The sequence below is a fragment of the Oryctolagus cuniculus genome, chromosome 2, assembly GCF_964237555.1.
Source record: "Oryctolagus cuniculus chromosome 2, mOryCun1.1, whole genome shotgun sequence".
In the NCBI taxonomy this organism is placed as follows: Eukaryota; Metazoa; Chordata; class Mammalia; order Lagomorpha; family Leporidae; genus Oryctolagus; species Oryctolagus cuniculus.
In genome coordinates, this window is record NC_091433.1 from 24,830,942 (window position 1) to 24,853,950 (window position 23,009).

General features: G+C 37.3%; 1 pseudogene; it reads right to left on the minus strand.

Annotated features, from left to right (window-relative positions):
• The window catches only part of LOC138848690 (COP9 signalosome complex subunit 8 pseudogene), a 30,896-nt pseudogene extending 12,338 nt beyond the window's left edge, over positions 1–18,558 (minus strand).
• Between the last annotated feature and the right edge of the window lie 4,451 nt (positions 18,559–23,009).

The following is a 23,009-nucleotide window of genomic DNA, read 5'->3' on the forward strand; positions in this document are numbered from 1 at the left end:
TTATGTTTAAATCTTCATTCCCAGTATATTAGAGTGTGACTATGTTTGGAAGTTGGACTTTTAAAGGAGTGATGAGGGTAAAATGAGGTAATGTGGATGGAGCTTAATCCAATATGACTGCTGTTTTCAGAATATCAAAATACAAACAGCACAAAGGAAAAGACTGTGAGAACAATAAACCTGATTACTTAAAACCTGGGCTCTGGGCCTCCAGAACTGTTAAGAACTAATTCTTGGTGTTTAAGCCACCCAGTCTGTGGTATTTTGTTTCATTATCCCTAACAAACTAACACACCTGGTAACAGAGACCAATCTTTTCCTGTAAACTGGAAACAACTGGTGCTTAAGCCGTGAAGTGATCTCTGATAACAAACAGATCAAGATTGCTGATTTTTGTATTTTGATCATCTATCATCTTTTCTCTGGGCACAAATAATTCACTATAAGTTAACATGTCAATCTACCTTGGAATCGATCTAGAACTGATTGCTGGATCTGTGGGTGTCTGTCCATTGTTTTTCCTTTGATGGAAGATACCACGAATGTATACACCCCTGTAATTTTTTTGTTCTAGCTTCTTTTCAGGAGCTAGCAAAAACAGGACTACTTTATATTGCACATAGAGTGCCACTAGTTCTCATCTAAATATTATTTTTCAGTAACCTGTTATAGAAATGAACCCTTTTATTATATTATTTTCATAACACCCATCCCTCTTATGAGCCTTGTCTGGACATTGAGAGTGAAGATAATACTTAACAATTGATACCATTTTTTTTTCTGCTTTTGCCATATGAAATACAATATTCTAATCACATTAGCTCCTTTCATTTTATGAGTTATTTTTATAGAACTTTTCTTATAAAGAAACTGAGACACAGAAGATATGTAATTGTTCAATACCAAAGAAATTGTGGAGCTAAAATACAAAATGTGTGTCTATCTGATTTCAAATTCAGTCTTTCAACAGGTGTATTACATGGTTTCTAAACAGCACTAGAGAATCAGTTCAGCCCAAACTTCTGGGTAGAATGAAAAAGAGGGATGTATTGTAATTTTCTTTGCTTTAGAAACCATTCTTCTTTTCATTCAACCTGAGTTGAGAGACAGTTTAAAACCGTTTGTTCTCATGAACACAATTAGTTTAATATATATTCTCCTACTAGTACTTTTTGTAAGTGATCTCCTGTATCTGTATTCATGCTTTCATTTATTTCTTACTCCACTTAGTCTGTCATTTCAACATGCCAATATAATTGTATCAAATTTTGATTCTAAAATCCAAATTACATCCTATCCTTCTTAAATCTGTATTCTAAATTTTTGGTGAGGCTGATTTGATTTCATTCAAATGTTTGATAGACTTGTGGACTAGTACAGAGTGTTAGGTTCATGTCCTTATAGGTAAATGAATACTCTTTAAAAAAAGATCTATTTTAATTATTTGAATGAAAGAGTGACAAAGAGAAGGGGAGAGACAGAGAAAGATATCTTCCATCTGCTATGTCTCTCGTCAAATGATGTAAGCCATGTCGAGCCAAGTCAAGGCTAGGAGCGCAGAGCTCCTTCAAGCTCTGTCATGGGATCCAGGTGATTGGGCCATCTTCCACTACTTTCCCAGGCAAATTAACAGGGAATTTGATCATAAGCAGAGTAGGCAGGACTTGAACCGGAGCTCCTATAAAGTGATGCCGCATTGCAAGTGACAGCTTACCTCATTACACTATAATGCTGGCCTCTAAATGGACATTCTTGATTATATATGTACCCAGTTATAAATCTATTATACTGTACCATTATTTGTCATATCATACTTCTCAAGATTCATTGAGAGACATAATTAAATATTTTTTTGAATTATATTGTTGAAAACAAAATTTTACTTGCATAATATTGAATAATGTATCTTCATAGCATCAAATAAAAAGAAATTAATAATATTTATAAAGAAAGACAGAGGCTGAATGTTTGGCATAGTGTGTAAGATGCCACTTGGAGCACCTGAATCCCATATCTTAGTTCTTGAATTTGAGCTCAGGTTCTGATTTCTGCTAATGTGAACCCTGGCAAGCAGTGAGTGATCGCTCAAGTACTTCTGTCTATGTTAAAGTCCTGTCTATGTGGAAGTCCTGTCTATGTGGAAGTCCTAGGTGGAATTTGAGGCTCCTGGGTTCATTCTGACCTAGAGATATTTACTGCTGCAGGCTTTGGGAGAGCTAATTTCTCTCTCTTTCTCTCCCCTGCTTTCAAAAAATAAATACATCAGTATTATTAGACATTATCTTTATAAATTACAGGAGGCAATAGGTAATGTCTTTTGTCAAAAAACAGTTATTCATTTATTTGAAAGAAAGAAGGGGGGGAGAGAGAGAGAGAGAGAGAGAGAGAGAGAGAGAGAGAGAGTTGGAAGAGAGAGAGTTGTATCCATTAGTTTTCTTCCCAAATGGTTTCAATAGTCAGATGTGGGCCAGGTAGGAGCCAGGAATTCCTACATAGATACCAGTAGTCCAAGTACCTGGACCATTGTCTGCTGCCTTGCCAGCAGGAAGCTGAATGGGAAGCAGCACAACTGAGACTCAAACTGGCTTCCAGTATGGGATCCCAGCATCACAAGTAGTGATTCAACTTACTTTGCCAAAAAATCAGCCCCGGCAATACTTTCCAAAAAACTCAGTAGAAATAAGACCCAAGAATCTGTCACAGCAGAGATATTTTTTCCACTTCTAGTAGCTTGACTATTACTGAATAATAATAAGCAGCTTTATGTAATTCATATTATTGTTAAGGATATTAAATGAAAGTGGTTTTCAAACCAATATGAACATATACTCATCAGACCAACTGCCCAATATTGTGGTTACAAAAGCTTCTTTATGTTTCCACTGTTTTTATAGCTCTTCAGTGTTTCTAGGCTTTCTGAGTGCTTTCATTAATTGCCAAGTTTGCAATAACTTATGTGTGTATATCTTCCAAATCAATAGGAATAGTATATATTTAGAAACTCTTCAATAAAATTTGTAATACAGAAGACATTATCTTCACCTTTCCTACCCAAGAAAATATTAGTGATCTAGCAATTATGTTATTCAAGTTAGAAAACTGAGATTCTTAATAGACTCCTTCCTATTCTACAATCTAAAATCTAATAAATCACCATGTCCCCAACTCTACTTTGGTAACCACAACAGAAAAAGAAATAGCCAACTTGTTTCCAGGATCCTGAATCGTTACACAGATATCAGAGTTGCCTTTTCAAATACAAGTGTGATTGTGTTATTTAATATTGTTAACCCTGTCAATAGATTTCTGTCAACCATATGGCTGTGTCATACTGTCAACTTAGCACACAATTTCTTTGAAATTTGTTTCAGTTTTGAATTATTCTAGCCTACTCTTATGTTAAAGTCACTTAAATGTAAGAATTTCAAAAGAACTGTTCTTAACAAGCATTTGAATCTTTTGTGTTAGGAGAATAGTCTCTTATTTACTGGATACTTTACATTTATTTTATTATTTAAATCTTGTTTTCAAACATTTTACTTACAAGTGAAAAAAGTGTGCCATGAAGTTTTCACTACTTAGGTGATCCAAAAGTTTAAAGCTGAACTTTCAGACTCCAAATCACCCTAAAATAGTCCCACAATCCCCTAAATATTTTCTAGTTCCATTTCCACAATGTTTGATATTCCCATAATAAGTCTTATTGTTTTTCAGATAATATTCTTGATACCATTGTTTCCTTCTGTGGAATCACTACCATGCACAACCTCCATCAGGTCTACCCTTGCTACCTTACTGTCATGAAGCCTCTGATTATCATCAAAAACCCCATGCTGAGATTTTCATCATGTAGCAAGCCTTTACCAAACATTTTCCCACATGCTCTCATTTATTCATTGTGAGCCACATAATCTGCTACAATGGAAACTCTAATATGGCAACGTGATTATCCACTTATGTATATATCTTTTACATTAGATAATAAATACTGTGTGGACAGAATTTATGATTGCTTTCCCATCAGAACCAATAAGCTAAACAATATCCAACATCTAGGCAAGATTCAATAATCTGTAGAGTTGATTAGCATGCATGATACTTAATAAATGACAATATGAGTACTTTGAACAGTTTGGGAAAAATGGAATTGAAATGTAGGTTTATCTTAGTCGAAAATGGGCAAATCATAGTGCATTTCCATCATCTTTTTGAAGGAGCCTCATAAATATTGTTAATAGATGGATCAGTATTAATATTAAAAGTTTATATATTGTGAGTCAACAGTCCCAAAAATACCCAAGGAATATTCCAAAGAAAAATATAAAAGTCACTGGTTAATAAAATCTATGGTATGATTTTTTTTTTCTCCCTTAGAAGCCATCATACTTGTCTATCTGTAGGCAATTGATACATTAACAATTTCTTTGAAGGAGCATTTCAGTTGCTTAGGTTCTGTGGATCTAATACAAAATTTAGAGTCAGAGTAAAAGATAAGTTACAGGAAAGCAGGGCTACATGTTCAAATAACGCTTGTAAGAAGCAATCAAAATACACAATATAAAAGAGATGGTTAGTCTTTTAGCTACAAATGTTCACATGCAGAATGATCACTTTACTTTGAGTAGAGCAGTATAACTGGCTTTTTTCACTAGTTTAAGGCATAAGAGTAGTCATTTTATTTTAATTCAATGATACAATGTAATACTCCTATAGCCTTATTGTCAAGATAGCTGGTACATGTCTTTTAATAACTTCTTTCAAATTGTCCAAGATTCTCTGCAGCTTGGCAGTATATTAATGTACTCAAAAAGTATTTGTTGAGGGGTCAGTGTTGTGACATAGTGGGTAAAAGCTGCTGCCTGCGGCGCTGGCATCCCATATGGGCATTGGTTGAGTCCTGGCTGCTCCACTTGCAATGCAGCTCTCCACTATGGCCTGGGAAAGCAGTACAAGATGACCCAATTCCTGGTGTCTCTGTAGCTGCGTGAGAGACCCAGAACCTGGCTCCAGGTTCCTGGATTTGAATCAGTGCAGCTCCAGCTGTTGTGGCCATCTGGGGAGTGAACCAGTGAATGAAAGATCTCTCTCTCTTTCTTTCTCTCTCTCTCTGTCTCTAACTCTTTCTAACTCTGCCTTTCAAATATATAAATAATTTTTTAAAAAGTATATGTTGAGTTGTTGCCTTATGTTAGGCATGCGCAGGACATCTGGGATACATTAGTGAATAAAATAGTCCATATGGTTCCCATATTCTTGTAATGGGAGGTAGACAATAAAGAATTAACATAATGAAAATGTAAATGTTATGATAGGTTAGAAGGTAAGAAGTGGTATGGTAAAAAAGAAAAGCATGAAGCAGAGTAAGGTTTACTGGAATTGTGGACATATGGTACAGTGCTGGAGAAAGTAGCAAATTTCATCACTAAAGAGGGTGATCAGAGAACATCCTTAAGAGAAGATATACCTCTACAGACTTGAGAAAACTGATATAGCTGGCAAGAAGATATCCAGTAAGACTAATCTAGGGACTGAAATGAGTTTTAAATGTCTAAGACAGGTGCATAACTGATCTCTCAAATTAACTTAAAGGAAGCCAGTGCACATGATCATATTGAGCAACAAGGTATGGAGTACAAGGAAGGGAGCTCAAACAGGAGAAAGAAGCCTACATCTTTGTAAGGAGGGACAGCAGGGGACCTTTGTCTTACCACCTCATACTTTTGGATTTACATATTTAACACAATGCTGAAATAAAATGTTAAAAAATAATTAATTTGGAAAATAAAAAAAAGTCAAAAAATACAAAAAGAAACATAAAGCCATTCGTGATTTCAAAAATTGCATGAAAATAAATTTGTATTATAGCACCATTTTTCCATGTAAAAAATGAAATATTGAATCTAACTTAAATTTTGAAGAGTAGTTGGCAGTTCCCTGAGTTTAGACTGTAGTGCTATTTAGAGATAAAAGAGGGAAAAGATGTTGACACCATGGACCAGAGTGGGAGAGTGTGCAAGAGTGGCATGGTTAAAAGTGACTTGATGCTAGCTGCATTTTAAGTACAACCAATAAAACTTCTTTCTTTTTTAAGATTTATTTATTTTATTTGAAATGCAGAGTTACAGAGAAGCAGAGACAGAGAGAGAGAGGTCTTCCATTTGCTGGTTCACTCCCCAATTGGCCGCAACAGCCGGCGCTGAGCTGATCTGAAGCCAGGAACCAGGAGCTTCCTCTGAGTCTCCCACACAAGTGCAGGGGCTCAAGGACTTGGGCAATCCTCCACTGCTTTCCCAGGCCACAAGAGAGAGCTGGATTGGAAGTGGAGCAGTTAGAACTTGAACCAGTGGCCATATTGGATGCTGACACTGCAGGTGGCAGCCTCACCCACTATGCCACAGGCTGGCCCCAAGACTTCTTGATAGATCAGGCATTGAGCTTGAAAGAGCATTAAAAGCTGACTTCTAGGAATTTGAACTAAGCAAACCTAAGCAAATAAAAGGATGGGATTCATGATTACTAAGGTGAGTAAAGCAATGAGTAAAACCTGGGGAAAAGAAATATCAGGCATTCGGTTTGGGATGTATTGACTGGCATATTTGCTAAATATCCTGTAGGCACTTTAGTCTATGAGTTCAGAAAGTTCAGCAAGTGGAGAGCATTGGAGGCCATTGCTGCTTGCCAGCAAATGAGAAGAAAAGAGACTGCCACCCTCGGGCCTCTCATTTTCTCATTGCTATCTGTTCACACTTGAATACTGTCTTTGTAAGTATATGAACAATGTAAAGATCTCCTTTTAAGCTTTCTGCAAACACAGATTTCTGTGGGAGGCCAGCTTTCTCCAAACACATGATGTGATGCTGGAAAACAGACACTGTGTAGACTTACATTTTCATGAGTAAGAATTGTTACCCAACTGATTTCTGTCAAAAAGATGGAAGATTTACCACAAGGTGATTTGATTTTTTTCCTAAGGAAGTAATCTATGGTAGGAAATGTAAGCGGTCTTTCTAGATTTTCTATCTGCAATAAACATCAACCTGGTAAAGGTAAGTCACACACATATATATGAATGTACGCAGTTGTTAATGTGAGTATATTTATAAAGGCTTAAATAAATGTATGTATGTGCAAATACATATCCCTGTTTATATTTGGACAAATATCTTCACATACAATACTTAAAAATAAGTGTTAGAGTATGTATGTATACTCACCTCCTAAAATGAGTGATCTGAGTAATTTTCTCACTTCCTTATTCTGAAAATGAATTTAAATATAAAAGTATTACAATAAATAAGGACTCTGGAATGGTTAACGCAAGCAAGCTTTGATATTTCAGGTTGTCAAAATATTTTACAATATATCTACTATTGTTTCATTTTTCTAAAGATCAGAAAAAAATAATTTTTGAAACATCATAAAGAAACTGCTGTGATTTACTTGTGATTTCATAACTACATACAGTCTTCCCCTATTAAAGAAAATGAGAATAGTCTATAATGTTAAAGAAATACTTAGAAAATAAATGTGATTATGTAGACAGTTGATTCCATCTGTCTTTACTATTCCAAGTATTGTAGAAAAATCATATTGAGGTCTGAAGTAGTTTTGGCATAGTTTGATGATTATATATTATAAAATTAATATTATTTTAAAGTACTGTAAGTGGTGATGCCGTGGTTTTGTTCGTGAATCTGACTTAGAAGTGGTACCATCTCAGCAACCCACTGCCAACTGCCAGCCATTACGTACTGGAGGAGAAGTCACAACCTGCAAAGAATTAGAGAGAGTGAGCTCAGCTGAATGAAATCCATCTGTCTCCATTGCTGTGTCATTCATTAGCTTTATAGAATTTTTTAAAAATTGAATTTAATTTGAGGTAAATAAGAAAGAAAGGATACTTATTGAATAGATGTGATTTGTCTGGAATTTCTTGGAGGCATGAGAATTTCCTAATCCCCACTTTTTCTTTTTGCCTACTTCAGACAGACCCATGGAATCCTTTTCTTACATTAAGATAGAGTTCTAAGAGAACTTTGGCCAAGATGTTGTAAATTATGGATAATTTATTCTGATTTTAATAAAACCATAATGTAAAGGCTAAAATGAAAAGAATATCAGGAAAAAAGAGTGATCCTAGTATATTTTGGAAAAAATAAGAATTCAAAAGTTGCTGATGAATAAATGGTCTGTTAAGCAGTGTGTGGGAGCAACAGAGAAAAGTTTTCAGAAAACCACCTGTGAGTTCCCTATGTGTTTTATTTTGATGAGGAATTTGCTAATAACTGAAAAAGGAAAGTGCTTAAATCATTTTTTAAAAAGAAGCTAAAATTCTACAACTTACATCCCTAAGATACTCAGTAATTTATCAGAGTTGGTGTCCTTTCATTGAAAGGTATAATAATCTCTCTAAAGGAAGAGGGAGAAATAGAATTTCGTACTGGTGACACTTGAGTTGATATTTAATCTGTCTAGAAGAGGCTAGGCTTAAACTGGGAAGAAAATATCAGTGAATTTTCTTGAAGTAATAAAAATACAGGAGGACCATAAAATTATTTTCTAATAAAATTATATTAAACTCCCCCTAATTGAACAGAATTTTACTAAGACCTTAGGGTTTTTCAGTGGTTAGATTGTATTTGGCATAGGATTTGGAAAAATAACTTGAATGTAAATATGCTGCAAGTGTTGAATGTACACCTAGAAATACTTTCTCTGTCAATGCCAAATGCCTGTTGTAAATGAGCTTTAAATGTTACATTCCTCCTTTGCTCAATAAAATTGCTTTATAAAACTCATGATTTTTCTCCCCCAGGACAACAAATTGCCCTGAATATTAAGAGTCATTTTCTTGTTATCACAGGTGTCAATATTTTTCTGCATTTTGTTTATAATTTTATTTTTTTAAATAAAAACATTATAAAAATAAAAAAGAATTATTTGACTTTATGATATATCTGTAAAATCTATGCTTAGATAAAACAAGTTGATTGTAATTAGGTAGATTTATTATTTCACTTTATTACACATTTATAAGTATTTGCATTTTATTTAAACCTCAAAAAGTGCTTAGATCTCCTTTATAAAATGAGAAAAAATAATCATCTTTGGTCAAGAAAAGTCAATAGGTTAGAAAAAAGCTTATCAAGTAAGTTAGCAAATAGTGACAAAGTTAAAGACTTTCAGGATGACATTTACTTTTTAAATATAGGGAGTTGATTTTTACAGGTTAATTAATGAAAATTTAAAAAAATTTAGGATGAAATGTATTGATCTTTATTTTTAAGGCTTATTTATTTGTTTGTGTATTCATTTATGAAAGACAGAATGACAGAGAGGAAGAGATAGATAGAAGTCTTCCACCTGCTGGTTCACTCACCAAATGACCACAATTGCCAGGGCTTGGACAAGTCAAAGCTAGGAGCCAATAACACCCTATTCTCTCACATTGGTGGCAGGGACCCAAGCAATTCAGTGTCTCTTCCTCTGCCTTCCCAGACCCATTGGCAAGAAGCAAACTACTGGATTTTTTTTTTTTTTTTTACCATTGTGTCATTTGCAACAAAATAGGTGAGACTGGAAAATACGCTTAGTGAAATAAGCCAGTACCAAAGGTCAAATATCATATGTTCTCCCTGACCTGTGATAACTAAAAGGTAATCTATGGAACTGAAATTGATACTTTAAGAAGCAATGACTTTGAACAGGCCTTTGTCTTGACTGTTGGGGAACAGTTTTTTGTTTGTTTTCCCATACTATTTGTTGAACTCTTTACTTAACATAGAGTTAATCATATGTGTGTAAGATTAATTGAAAATAGATCTTAGTAAGAAAATAAGAATGGGGATAGGAGAAGGAGCAGGAAGAGGGGTGAGAGAGTGGGTGGGAGGGAGGGTACGGTAGAAAAATCATCATGTTTCTAAAGTTGTAATTATGCAATGTATGAAGTTTATGTTCCTTAAATAAAAGTTTTCTGGGGGAAGAAAAAAAGCAGAGCAGCCAGGACTCTAATTGATACCCAACATGGGATGCTGGCATCACAACCACTGGCTATACCTGCTAAGCCACAATGCTGGCTTCTGTGTGGATCTTCACAAAATTCAAAGAATTTTGGCAAATACACTTACTCATTCAGCTAACATCCCAATCAGGACATAATACATTTCTTTCTACCCAAAGCACTTATACGTCTCTGGCCCCTAAAGATCAATTGCTTCTGATTACCAGTCAAAATGGATTAATTTTGCTTGTTTTGAGTTCATTTGAATATATTTATACTGTATGTACAGCATTTTCATTTTGAATTAAATCAGCATGATGCTCTTGAGAATCTTCATTATCTTATATTTAATTAGGATTATATGGTTAATTAGTATTGTTAATAGTAATATTAATTACTGTTACTTGACATTGGTAATTAGTATTCTTATGTTAATTTTATGAGTAAATTGTAATTCGTTTATCATTTGTTCTTCATAGGAACATCTGAGTTATTTCACAGCTTTGACAACTGTCTAGACCTGTCATGAACATTCACAGGCATCTTTTGGGACATATTTTAAGACTAACATTTAGTAAATATCTAGAAGCTGAACTGCTGGGGTGTATACTGAGTATTTGCTTAACTTATAAGAAATTGCTACAGAATTCACACTCTTCCCGGAAGTATATGAGAATCCCATTTGTTTTCAGTCTTGCCAACACTTAGTATTTTCACTCTTTAAATTTTTTTTAACTCTTTAGTCTTCAAGGTAGTGGATATTCTAGTGAATGTGGAAAGGCATTGCCACTATAGTTTTCATTTGCATTTTCCTGAGGGATAAAGACATTAACATTGACCACCTTTTATCTCCTTATTTAACATTCATACATCTTTTTTATAAGGATTTCCATTTCTAAATCTACCTTCCTGGCACTCATTGACTTGCTGCCTTTTCTTTCCCAAAATCAGTATCAACACCAGTGTCGCTCCCCCTCTTCGTGGAGGAGCAACACTGAACCCTGCGCTGTTCTTTCGTCCGCTCGGCCCTCCCCGGGTTTGCTGCTGGTTCTTCCCGGGTTGGCTACTATCCCTTCCACCTCCGTGGAAGGGCAGTTCCCCCTGACCGCATTCCCCACTTCCGCAGGGGAGCGGCACTCCGCCGGCCGGCTCTCTGGGGGGCTGCACGGGTTCCCTTAGATGTTCCCCATAGATGTTTCTGGTGCATGCCATCTCTCTCCTCCTTTATAGTCCTCCTCCGCCAATCCCAACTCGGCTACCCACACGCCGAGTACGCTGCTCTCCAATCAGGAGCAAGTCCTACAGTTAATTGGTTGAACTGGAGGCAGCTGTGCGGAAGCTGTTTACTTCTCTCCCAGCGCCATATTGTGGGAGAGCAGATGCATAGAATAAGTCTTAATTCCAGTAACAGTCTAGTCCGGTTTGCTCCCCACAACCAGAATGTCATATTTCAATCATCACAATGCTTTCTTCTTCTGTGTCAAAATTCGTTCCCTTCTCTCTTCTACCAGCCCTTCTTGTTACTGCAAATGCCTTTGTGGGTAATTCAGGACATCTCAACACAAGGTCCTCAAGTTTGCCACATCTGCAAAATTTCCTGTGCCATATAAACTAACACTCTTAGGTCATAAGAAGTAGTATGTCGTTAGCTTTGGGGGATATTGTTCAACCGACTGTATGATCTCACTCAAATAATGAAAAAAATCTCCTTAAAAGGACCTGACGTGATCAATACTCTAGTTTCTCTGACCTAATCATCGAGCATTCTGCAATGGTGTCACCATCCCCTGAGATCGATGGGTTACTGGATGTTCCTGCTGCATGCAAACTGTGTTCCTCCCTTAAGCCTTGTGCATCTGTCACTTCCTCTCACATGAATGCGCTTCCCTAGACAATAACCAACTTCACTCCCACTCCCTTGCTTTCTTTTCCCCATGTTGCATTATCAGTAACTTCCCATGCCAATAATGTAGCAAATTAACCCTTCCCTCATTTCCTTTATTTTCCCAACTAGGTTTTACTTTCCCAACATAGCATCACTTCCCAACAGAATATATTTTGTCTTCCTCCCCACCCAATAACAGGCTATAAGCTCCATGATAATAGAAATAACACTTTACTTATATTTTTTCTCCTATGCCCAAAAGAGAGTTCACTGATTTGGTCAATAAATTTAAGTCCACAGATTCTGGAATCGCATTTTGTACTCCTCTTTTAAAAAGGTAAATGTGGATATTATGAATAAATGTAGCTGAAATGACAGATATAATTAGCTTATTCTGAGTAAAAGGAAGTCCAAAAATAGTGATAAATAGTTGACTCTACTCATTCCTAAATTGCACAAAATATATAGCTTATCATTTATCTCTAGGAAGAGTAACAAAACATGAAGAAATATTATGTTTATGTCATTAATTTTCCCAACTATTAACTCATGAAATAGAACTTCTCGTGAAAAATACCACACAGGCCTGAATAACATTTATTTTTGTTGCCATCTTACTTCAGTAATACCATATATCTCATAATAAAATCTAACAATACAATAAGCAAATGTTAAAGGAAATAACCTTATAATTCATATTTAAATTCAGATAACTCAAATTTGGGCTAAAGTTTTGTCATTTATTTACTATTTGACCTTTTCTGTAAGTACTCTAAGAAAATGTTTTTAAACTCTTAGCCCATTTCCTTACCTGAAAAATGGTAATAATATACTTATGTAATTGCTCAGGAGATACAAGTTAAATCTATGTTTTGATGATTTATAAATTATAAATTTCAACACTAATGCTGTTATTTATGAAATGATAGACATTTCAGTTTATAAAGTTTCTCATGTGCTTATCAAATTTACTTGTTCAAAAATTCATATTTTTTAAAGACTAATTTCATAGACCTGTAGATGCATTAGTGGAGAGAAAGAGATATTGTAGTATAGAAAATTTGGTTGGAAAATTCTCTCAACTGACACACAAGTGATGATAAACGATATTATTTGTTTTAACTGTTATTTATTTGCATTTAATATTATTTAATTCCCCAACTTAACCAATTTTGTACAAATAATTGAAAGTTATAGATGTTAATTTGATTGCTCAAAGAAACAAGGAGAATGATAAATTATACAAAAAATAGCTATTTCAAAATTTTGGCCTCTATATCTTTTTTTTCAGTATTAATGTCTAACTGAAAAAGATAGACGGTTTTAGGTTATTACATGTTTTCCCATAGGTTATACAGAAAGACAACACAACAGTTATACTAATTATATCTCTATTGAGTATTATAGAATATTAACTTCTTCGACTCCTGTCTTTCCTCCCAATTTCCCAACTCATTCTCTGTGCAAGTCTATGTCTTTGTGTTTATGCACGTATGCCAGTGTGGAAGGACTTGTGCCTCTCTGTGTGTACATTTGAAAGAAAGTGTTGTGCAAGCCTGACTAGTGAAAATACTCAAACAACCAAATATAAGATTAAGTAATGCTGAGAAGTCAGATGAGATTGGGGTTGAGGCAATTGGAATAACTTGATGTTTATTTCATTATCTTTTTTTTTTTTTTTTTTTTTTTTTTGACAGGCAGAGTTGACAGTGAGAGAGAGAGACAGAGAGAAAGGTCTTCCTTTACCGTTGGTTCACCCTCCAATGGCCGCTGCAGCCTGTGCACCATGCTGATCCGAAGCCAGGAGCCAGGTGCTTCTCCTGGTCTCCATGCAGATGCAGGGCCCAAGCACCTGGGCCATCCTCCACTGCACTCCTGGGCCTCAGCAGAGAGCTGGACTGGAAGAGGAGCAACCGGGACAGAATCCAGTGCCCCAATCGGGACTACAACCCAGAGTACCAGCGCCGCAGGCAGAGGATTAGCCTATCTTAAGTGAAATAATCCAACCTTAGAAAAATGAACTATCAAAAGTTCACTCTTATTTGTGGAAGTTAACATATGGAAAATGTATAAAAGTCATGTGGATGCCATATCATTGGTATTTAGTTATAAATATTGCTTCAGCAAACCATGCCATGTAAATGGCATTGTATTCTTCTTTTCCCCACGTTACGTCCATTGTCATGAATTCCTCACTCTGTATCACCAAAAACTTACCTCAAAACATGGAAATGGGACAAATACCATAGAACACATTGAGGGATGTATGTCTGGTCTTGGGTTCCTGTCTCCTTCAAACGCCCTTTAGTTATTGCATTTTTTTTTAGGCTTTGTAGGACTTCATTCAGTCTCTGAGTTGGTAATTGCTAGGTGGCCTAGTTTGTGTAAGTATAATGCATTGATCTTTCTCCACGTTCTTTTGGGATTTTATTGTTTATAAACTTATTTTTGTATTGAGAGAAAAACATCCAAAGTATCTTTGACAGAAGGGTCGGCACCAGTCAAAAGGGTGTGAAACGTAAGTTTGGTGGGGCCCTTCTTCTTGAAGTGAAGATATTAAACCATCATTACTTTTGTTTTCCCTTTCCATTATTCTATTTTTGATCTTTTATCCTTAAAACATGCCTCTCACACTACCCTCTTCTCTGTGCCTCCATTCATAAAAGGATGCCTACACACCCACATATGCAGTTTAATTCTTGGTGTCTCTCACATTCTAAAGGATTCATTGAAAAATCCTGAAGAAAATAGGAAACTTGTTCCCAACCTCTTGAGTCAAGAGAATTTCTTGATATGATTAATAGCAAAAAATTAAGACACTGAAGTATTTGGACGAATCAAACCTATTTAATTTGTATCTTGAGGAAAAGAAACCAAAGACCCTCTGGGTAGAAAATGAGATTTGGAGACCAAGAAGAGGCCTATGACTGTATATCCAAGTCATTCAGGAACTTTTATGCAGATTTGAGAAACTTCCATCAAAATGGCCACAAGACTGATAGGACACAGAAGAATGTAACTTTATGCTTCCTTCTAGAAACCAAAGCTTTCTGTGGAATCTTAAATTTGTGGTTGGGGGAGAGGAGGGAGGAAAGCTTGTATCTGTTCTGCTGACCCCTTCCCATCATTCCTGAACTTCAGGGGACTAATCTCCCTTGGGCTTTGGTGACTCCATTGCTGGGGTGTGTTTGTTTGAAGGTTGATTTTTGCTCTACTGGGACTTTCCCATTCTCTAATCCCTTTGCAATGCATATGCTGACTATTTCCATCCTTTCTCCTTTCCTTGGGAAAATGCAAGGAATAAATCAAGACTTATTGGTAATGAAGGCAAAGAAAAAATAGCAGGTTTGTATGTCTATAAGGTCTACATTTGAAATGCATGTGGACAAATATTTTAAAATTATAAAGGACAAAAGATTGATTTTTGAGTGAAATACAAAAAAGTATTTTATTTATTATTTTTTGGAATAACGTATTTTTAGTTTACATTATAGTCAAAGGCCTATTGGCTTTTTAGTCCAGCCACTAACACTAAAGAAAAAAAAATAAAATATAAATATCAAAGAGACACTGCTAATGGCTCATTGAATAGAATTTTTTTGAGATGTGATGTTAGGAAAAACTGGAGATTTAAGCCTCTGTGAAATTCATCTGCAGGGTGCTTTAACATTCTAAGTTTCCTTGAGAGACATAACTTGCAAGGTATAGAGAAGGTGTGCATATATTGCTGTAAAATTTTGCTATTTTTTTAGATCTTTGTCTCAAGTTTTTGTCTTAAATAATTTTGAAATTACAAGGAAAACATAAAATATATTAAATAAGCTTAATATGCATACTAAATATATCATTGTACACCAAAAATATGTCTAAGATTTAAAACCCTCTAACTAGGATGACTACAGAAACCATATGGCCTGGTTTACTGGGTGAGTTCCAATTTGTATCTGTGGTCTTGGCTTAGTTATTAATAATATCCTTTTTCACTCTCAAAAATGTCATTGTTTGGATGATAAATTATAGACATACTGCCCATAAGTCATTAAATGAAATGTTCTCAACTTCTCTTTTCTGTCCTTTTTATTTTGGATTTATTTCAGAAACAAAATATCTTTTCTTTGTTTCTCTTTTGTCAGGTTATTATTCCAGAAATATTAAAAGATACTTATGTAAGAATATTACTGTTGATGGGACTGGCTCTGTGGCACAGCCTGTTAAGGCATTTCTTGTAAGAGTGGCACACCATATCAGAGTGTCAGTTCCAGCCCTGGCTGCTCTATTTCTGATCCTGTTCCCTGATAACGCACACCCACATGGCAAAATCAAAAATGGTATTCCTGACTCCTGGATTCTCCCTGGATCAGCGTCAGCTGTTGTATCATTTGGAGAGTGAATCCATGGATGCAAAATTCTCTCTCTCTCCCTCTCTTCTTACCCCTCTCTCCATCACTCTTCTTTTCAAATAAATGAATAAATCTTTTAGAAAATTAATATTTCAGTTAAAACATACTTATCCAGCTTTTTCCCCCCTTGAGTTACTGGCATAGTCCAATCTTTAAATTTCAATTTAGAAATAATTAAATACTGAATTAAGGATTACAATACTGTATAAAAATGTAGCTTAAACAAGCTTGATTCATTGCAAAATTAATAAACATATTTATATTTAGCATTTTGTATACATGAGGAGAGAGAGAAAAATACAAATATACCTATTTAGATATTCTTTAGAAAGCTAGAAAATATGATTGTGCATACTCCCCATCTAAAAACATTTCTTTCTTCATATTAAGAGGCTCTTTGGAATAAACATCAAAGCACAGCTTGAAATGGTCCAATTGTAAGAAAAAGAGTGGCAAACTTCTACTACTACACACAACTGTGAATAAGCTTCCAGACAGCTGAAATGTGTCATTCAAAAGGATTGTGTCTCATTTATCCATTGTTTATAGTGATTGAAATACATTGCTCTCACCCAGCTCCTTGGCAAGTGTTTCAATTAAGTGGGCACAAAATTTATTCCAGTGCAGTGTTCTATTATTCTGCTCTGCAGTATATAATTGCCTTTGACTTTGGACTTGTAGAGACCTTCTGTTGTCAGAAGAATAAAATAACACATCTCTTTTAAGGTAATAACCATAACTTTTCTCAGTGGAAATTCTTGTTTGGTAAAAAGCCACTGGTGCTGGAAGCACAAGGCATTTATTTCCATCACTGTATTAAAAAATAATGGTAAATGTTAAAAAATGGGCAAAAGACCCAAGTAAACATTTCTCTCAAAAGAAGGCATACAAATGGCCAACAGGTATATACAAAAGCCCCACATCAGTAGTCATCAGCAAAACGCAAATCAAAATCACAACGCAATTTCATCTACTCAATCAGAATAGTTTGTGTCAAAAGGGCAAAAGAGAACATTTGTCTGCAAGGATGTGGAGAAAATGGAACATTTACATATTGTTGGTGGGAAGGTAAATTAGTAGTCATTGTGTAAAACAGTGTGGGGGTCCCTAAAATATAAAAGTATAACTATTGTACGACAGCAGTCCAAACCCTGGCTATCCAATCATCCCTCCACATGCTCAGGGAATTCCCACACTACCTCCTCTGTGCCACAAGCAATAAAGTCTGTGGATGCTGAGGCTTCTTATATAAAATGCATGTGTTAGTGTATATTCTACACACATGCTACTGTATACTTCCTTATTTCTAAAATACTTATAACACCTAATGCACTTTAAATGCTATTTATACTAAATTGATTAGGGAATAATAAGAAAAAAGACTATGTCAGTACAGAGGCATTTGTTTTTTGCTGAATGTTTTTTTTTTCAAAGTATATATAATACACTTTATATTACACATGTATTTTATCACATACTCAGGAATGCTGAGGTGCTTAATCCAGCCAATAAATTGGAAAAAAAATTTTATGCTTCTCAATGGACAAGATTCTGAAGGTGGATCTTGAACTCTGGGATCAATCAGTTCTCCAGGAAAAGCCACATAATCGGTCAGTCTGGCTAGCTGCTGCTCGTTAGGAATCAGAGGCACTGGGGCGGGCTCTGATAAGGGAATAAATCTGTTAAAGGAAACATCTGGGGCTCCTGCAACTGGCTTCCTGGGCAACACCATCCTCGTGGTGGAGTCAGCTTGCCGTCCTTGCTCCAAGATACCTTTCACGGCCTCTTCCACAGGAAGCCCCACGAAGGCGGCGAAGTCGTCTGCGATTATCGAGGTGTACGCCTGAGAGACCAGGGCGAAGGCTTGTCTCCTTGTTGCGTCTCTCAGCGCCTCCATGATGGGCTGCACCGTCTCGGACCACTGGTGAGCGCTGATGGTCGTGTAGATCCCGGGGAAGTCCCTCTGCCAGATCCTCTGTCCCACCGACCAGATCCCCCCCCGAGCTCAGAGTTCGCGGACTTTATGGCAGGCGGTATTCTCTTCCAAAGGTATCCTGCGTTATTCATGTCGTTATGCAGCAAATACAAAGCCAGCAGCTGGCCGTACACCGGGGGCGTCGCAATTCCTCCAGGAGCCTCGAGCTCCTGGTTCTCGCACTGATCCAGTAGCTTTTTGAAGCTGAAGGCGCTTTCTGCCATCACCGCCACTGGCATATTCCCGCCGGGTCTCGCCGCCGCACCTTCCAGCCAGGCAAACCCCGCACTGTCCCTTGGGCGTCGCACCCCGATGACCTACTGAATGTTTTTAACTCATGACAGGTTCAATATGAAAAGGCAGAATCCATGGATATGAAAGGTCTATTATATGTACAAAGGAAATAATACGAGTGTGCTAAAGAGATATCTGTATGCCCATGTTTATTGCCACACTATTCACAACGGTCAGAATATGGCATCAACCTTCGTACCCATAATCAGATGAATGGACAGAAAAGTGATATATGTACCCAATGGAATGCTGCTCATCCATAAAAAGGCTGCAACACTGTCATTTATTTGCAACAACATGGACAGATCTAGTGATCTTTACTGTTTTCTTTATTTTAAGTGAAATAAGGCAAGAACAGAAAGAAAGGTATTGCATGATCTCACTCATATGTCGAATCTAGAAAAGTTGTTCTCATGCAGATTGAAACTAAAATAGTGATTACTGGAGACGGGAAGAATGGTTGAGGGAGAGATGGAAAAGGCTGGTCAGCAGACACAAAGTTACAGTTAGCTGGGAAAAGCAGAATGATTACACTACTAGCAATGATTTAAATACTTAAGGATGAAAACTAGAAAAGAGAATTTTAAATGTTCTCAGCACAAAGAAATGAGAAATATTTAAGGGGATGGATGAGCTAATTATCCTGATTTGATTATCCAATGAGCAAAGTCACATTGTAGAAAATATCACATTGTACTCCATCAATATATATAAACATTAGATGTCAATCAAAAGTAATTTTTATAAAAATGGGAAATATAAATAGGTGTGTGTCGCTCCCCCTCTTCGTGGAGGAACGACACAGGACCCTGCGCTGTTCTTTTCGTCTGCTCGGCCCTCCCCGGGTTTGCTGCTGGTTCTTCCCGGGTTGGCTACTATCCCTTCCACCTCCGTGGAAGGGCGGTTCCCCCTGGCCACATTCCCCACTTCCGCAGGGGAGCGGCACACCGCCGGCCGGCTCTCTGGGGGGCTGCACAGGTGTTCCTTCAGATAGATGTTCCCCTTAGATGTTCCTGGTGCATGCCGTCTCTCTCCTCCTTTATAGTCCTCCTCCGCCAATCCCAACTCGGCTGCCCACACGCCGAGTACGCTGCTCTCCTCCAATCAGTAGCAAGTCCTACAGTTTATTGGTTGAACTGGAGGCAGCTGTGCAGAAGCTGTTTACTTCTCTCCCAGCGCCATATTGTGGGAGAGCAGATGCATAGAATAAGTCTTAATTCCAGTAACTCAGTCCAGTCCGAATTGCTCCCCACAGGTGTGAAATTTGCATGTACCATATTATTCTGTGTAACACAAGTAGCAAAATTAAATGGAGATGGCACCATTAAGATATTTTTGTCATAGAAATGATGTTCATACATTGGAGATTAATCCAGCTATACTGAAGATTGTACAGTACTGATATATCCCATTTGCCATCAAGTGCAAAGAAATTGGAGCTATGTGGGCTTCATATTTCACTGTAACATAAATATTTTGATATATTCTGCTAGCCCAGAAGCTTTTAAAATTATGTTATAAGTTCATTTCCATAATAGTTTTTCAGTGCTTCCTTAACAATTCTTAAATTTTAAGCCTTTTTTCCTTTGTTTTAAAAATTTACTTATTTATTATTTGAAAAGCAGCTTGGGCGGTGGCAGGGGGGTGGGCAGGAAGAGATAAGGTTAAGAGAGACAGACGGTGGGGGGGGGAGAGAGAGAGAGACAGAGAGGAGAGAGTGAGAGAATGAATCACCACCCATTGCTTTACTCCTCAAATACCAGCAAAAGCTGGGACTGGGCCAAACCAAGGACAGGCCATGAGAACTCAATCCAGTTCTCCCATATGGGCGATAGGCACTGAACTCCTTGAGCCATCACTGTTGCTTCCCAGATATGCATTAGCAGGGAGCTAGAATTGGGAGAAGAACCAGGACTTATTCGTGTACCCTCTAACACAGGGGTTAAACCACTGCCTTAAACTCTACACCAAGTGCCCACCCCATTAGCATTTTATTTTAATAAGACCAGGAACTTCAAATGTCGGAGTTGTATTTAGTCAATTTAAAATATTCTGTTTTTTTTTTTTTTTTTTTGAAAATAAATCACAAATAAACAGACACACACTGATAAGCGCACTGACACAAGAAAATGGAGGAAAAGTGGTGTGATTTTATATGCATAAAAGATATCTTATGGAATGGGCTAGCAAAAGAATCTCTGATACAGCGATCAGTAAACCTAGGTTCACAGCCCCACATTTAGTGCAGCTGTTAAGAGGTTCTACCTCTAGCTCTGCTTCCTAACTCCAGGTTCCTGCTGGTGCAGAAGCTGGGAGTCAACAGTAATGGCTTGCGGAATTGGAATCCTGTCTCTAACTGGGATACATAGATTCAGTCCCAGTATCTTGGCTTCCTTCCTGACCCAAAATTGGCTGCTGCAGGATTTTGGAGCATGAGCTAATAGTGGACAAGAGAGCTCTCTGTCTCTGTCTCTGTCTCTGCCTTTTTTTTTTTTTTTTTTTTTTTTTGGCTTTTCTTTATTTTCTTTTCAGTTCTTTTCCTCCCTTTATCTTTCTCCTTCTTCTTCCTCTTTTTTTTTAAAGGCAGAGTTACAGAAAGTTGAGAAGAGATAAAGATCTTTCATCCACTGCTCCACTCCCTAAATGGCTTCAAAGGTCAGGGCTGGGCCAGGCAGAATCCAGGATCCAGAAGCTTCATTAGGACCTCCTATGTGAGTGCAGGAGACCAAGGACCTGGGCCATCTCCCACTGCTTTCCCAGGCACAGCAGCAAGAAACTGGATGGACAGTGGAGAAGCCAGGACAAGAAAGGACACCCATGTGGGATGCCGACATCACAGGCTGTGGCTCAAACTGCTAGGCCACAACGCTGGCTCCCTGTCTTAAAAGTAAATAAGAAACAAACAAATAAAATTGAAAAGTTAAGTCCTTTTCTCATCCTTGTCAACTGGTTAGCTGCACATCCATAACCAAAGCAGCTCTTTTTCTGAACCTTATTTTCTCCTCATTGAAATAAATAAGCAAATAAGCTTGCTTGTAAACATCTGAGGTTTCTCCAAAACACATTTATTTTACTTCTAACTTTAGTGTAAATTTGAAGACCATTACAACAGTGTTTTAAAAAGTTGCAGAAAGTGGAATTAAAGGATATGCTTGTGGGGCTGGCATTGTGGCACAGTATGTTAAGGTTCCACCTGTTATACCAGCATCCCACATGTGTACCACTTGAGACCTGGCTGCTCCACTTCTGATCCAGCTGCCAGCTTTATGCACCTGGGATGGCAGAAGAAAATATCCCAAGTGCTTGGGCCCCTGCACCCATATTGGAGACCCAGAAGACTCCAGGCGTGAGACAGAGAGTAGTGGGAGGTAAAAGCAAAATTTGTTAGGGAAGGGACATCTGTAAGATCAGATGGGCACCTCTCCAGACAGGAACTGGGAGAGAGTGCCCAGTTGCTTGGACTTGGGGAGGGAGGAGTAGCAAGGTTATATGGTTGAGTGGAGAGATTACAGCTGGCCAGGCAGGCGAGCGGCTCAGCAGAGAGGCAGAGGGCTGAGCAAGCAGTACGGTTGAGGCTGGGGGTTTTTAAGGAGATGGATCTTGCTTTTTATTTTATTTTATTTTTATATATATATATTTTTTAGTTTTTTTAAAAACTTTTATTTAATGAATATAAATTTCCAAAGTACAGCCCATGGAGTACAATGGCTTCCCCCCTATAACGTCCCTCCAACCCGCAACCCTCCCCTTTCCCACTCCCTCTCCCCTTCCATTCACATCAAGATTCATTTTCGATTCTCTTTATATACAGAAGATCAGTTTAGCATACATTAAGTAAAGATTTCAACAGTTTGCTCCCACACAGAAACACAAAGTGAAAAATACTGTTTGAGTACTAGTTATAGCATTAAATCTCAATGTACAGCACACTTAGGACAAAGATCCTACATGAGGAGTAAGTGCACAGTGACTCCTGTTGTTGACTTAAAAAATTGACACTCTTGTTTATGGCATCAGTAATCACCCGAGGCTCTTGTCATGAGCTGCCAAGGCTATGGAAGCCCCCTGAGTTCACTGACTCTGATAATTTTTAGACAAGGCAATGGTCAAAGTGGAAGTTCTCTCCTCCCTTCAGAGAAAGGTACCTCCTTCTTTGATGACCCATTCTTTCCACTGAGATCTCACTCGTGGAGATCTTTCATTTAGTTTTTTTTTTTTTTTTTTTTTTTTTCTCCAGAGTGTTTTGGCTTTCCATGCCCGAAATACTCTCATGGGCTTTTCAGCAGGATCCACATGCCTTAAGGGCTGATTCTGAGGCCAGAGTGCTGTTTAGGACATCTGCCATTCTATGTCTTGCTTCCCCACCCCTGCTTCTCTTGGAACAAAGGGCTTTTTGGATGTAAATAGAAAAACTTCTATCTGAATTTTCCCTTGAAGGTCTGAAACAAAGGACTT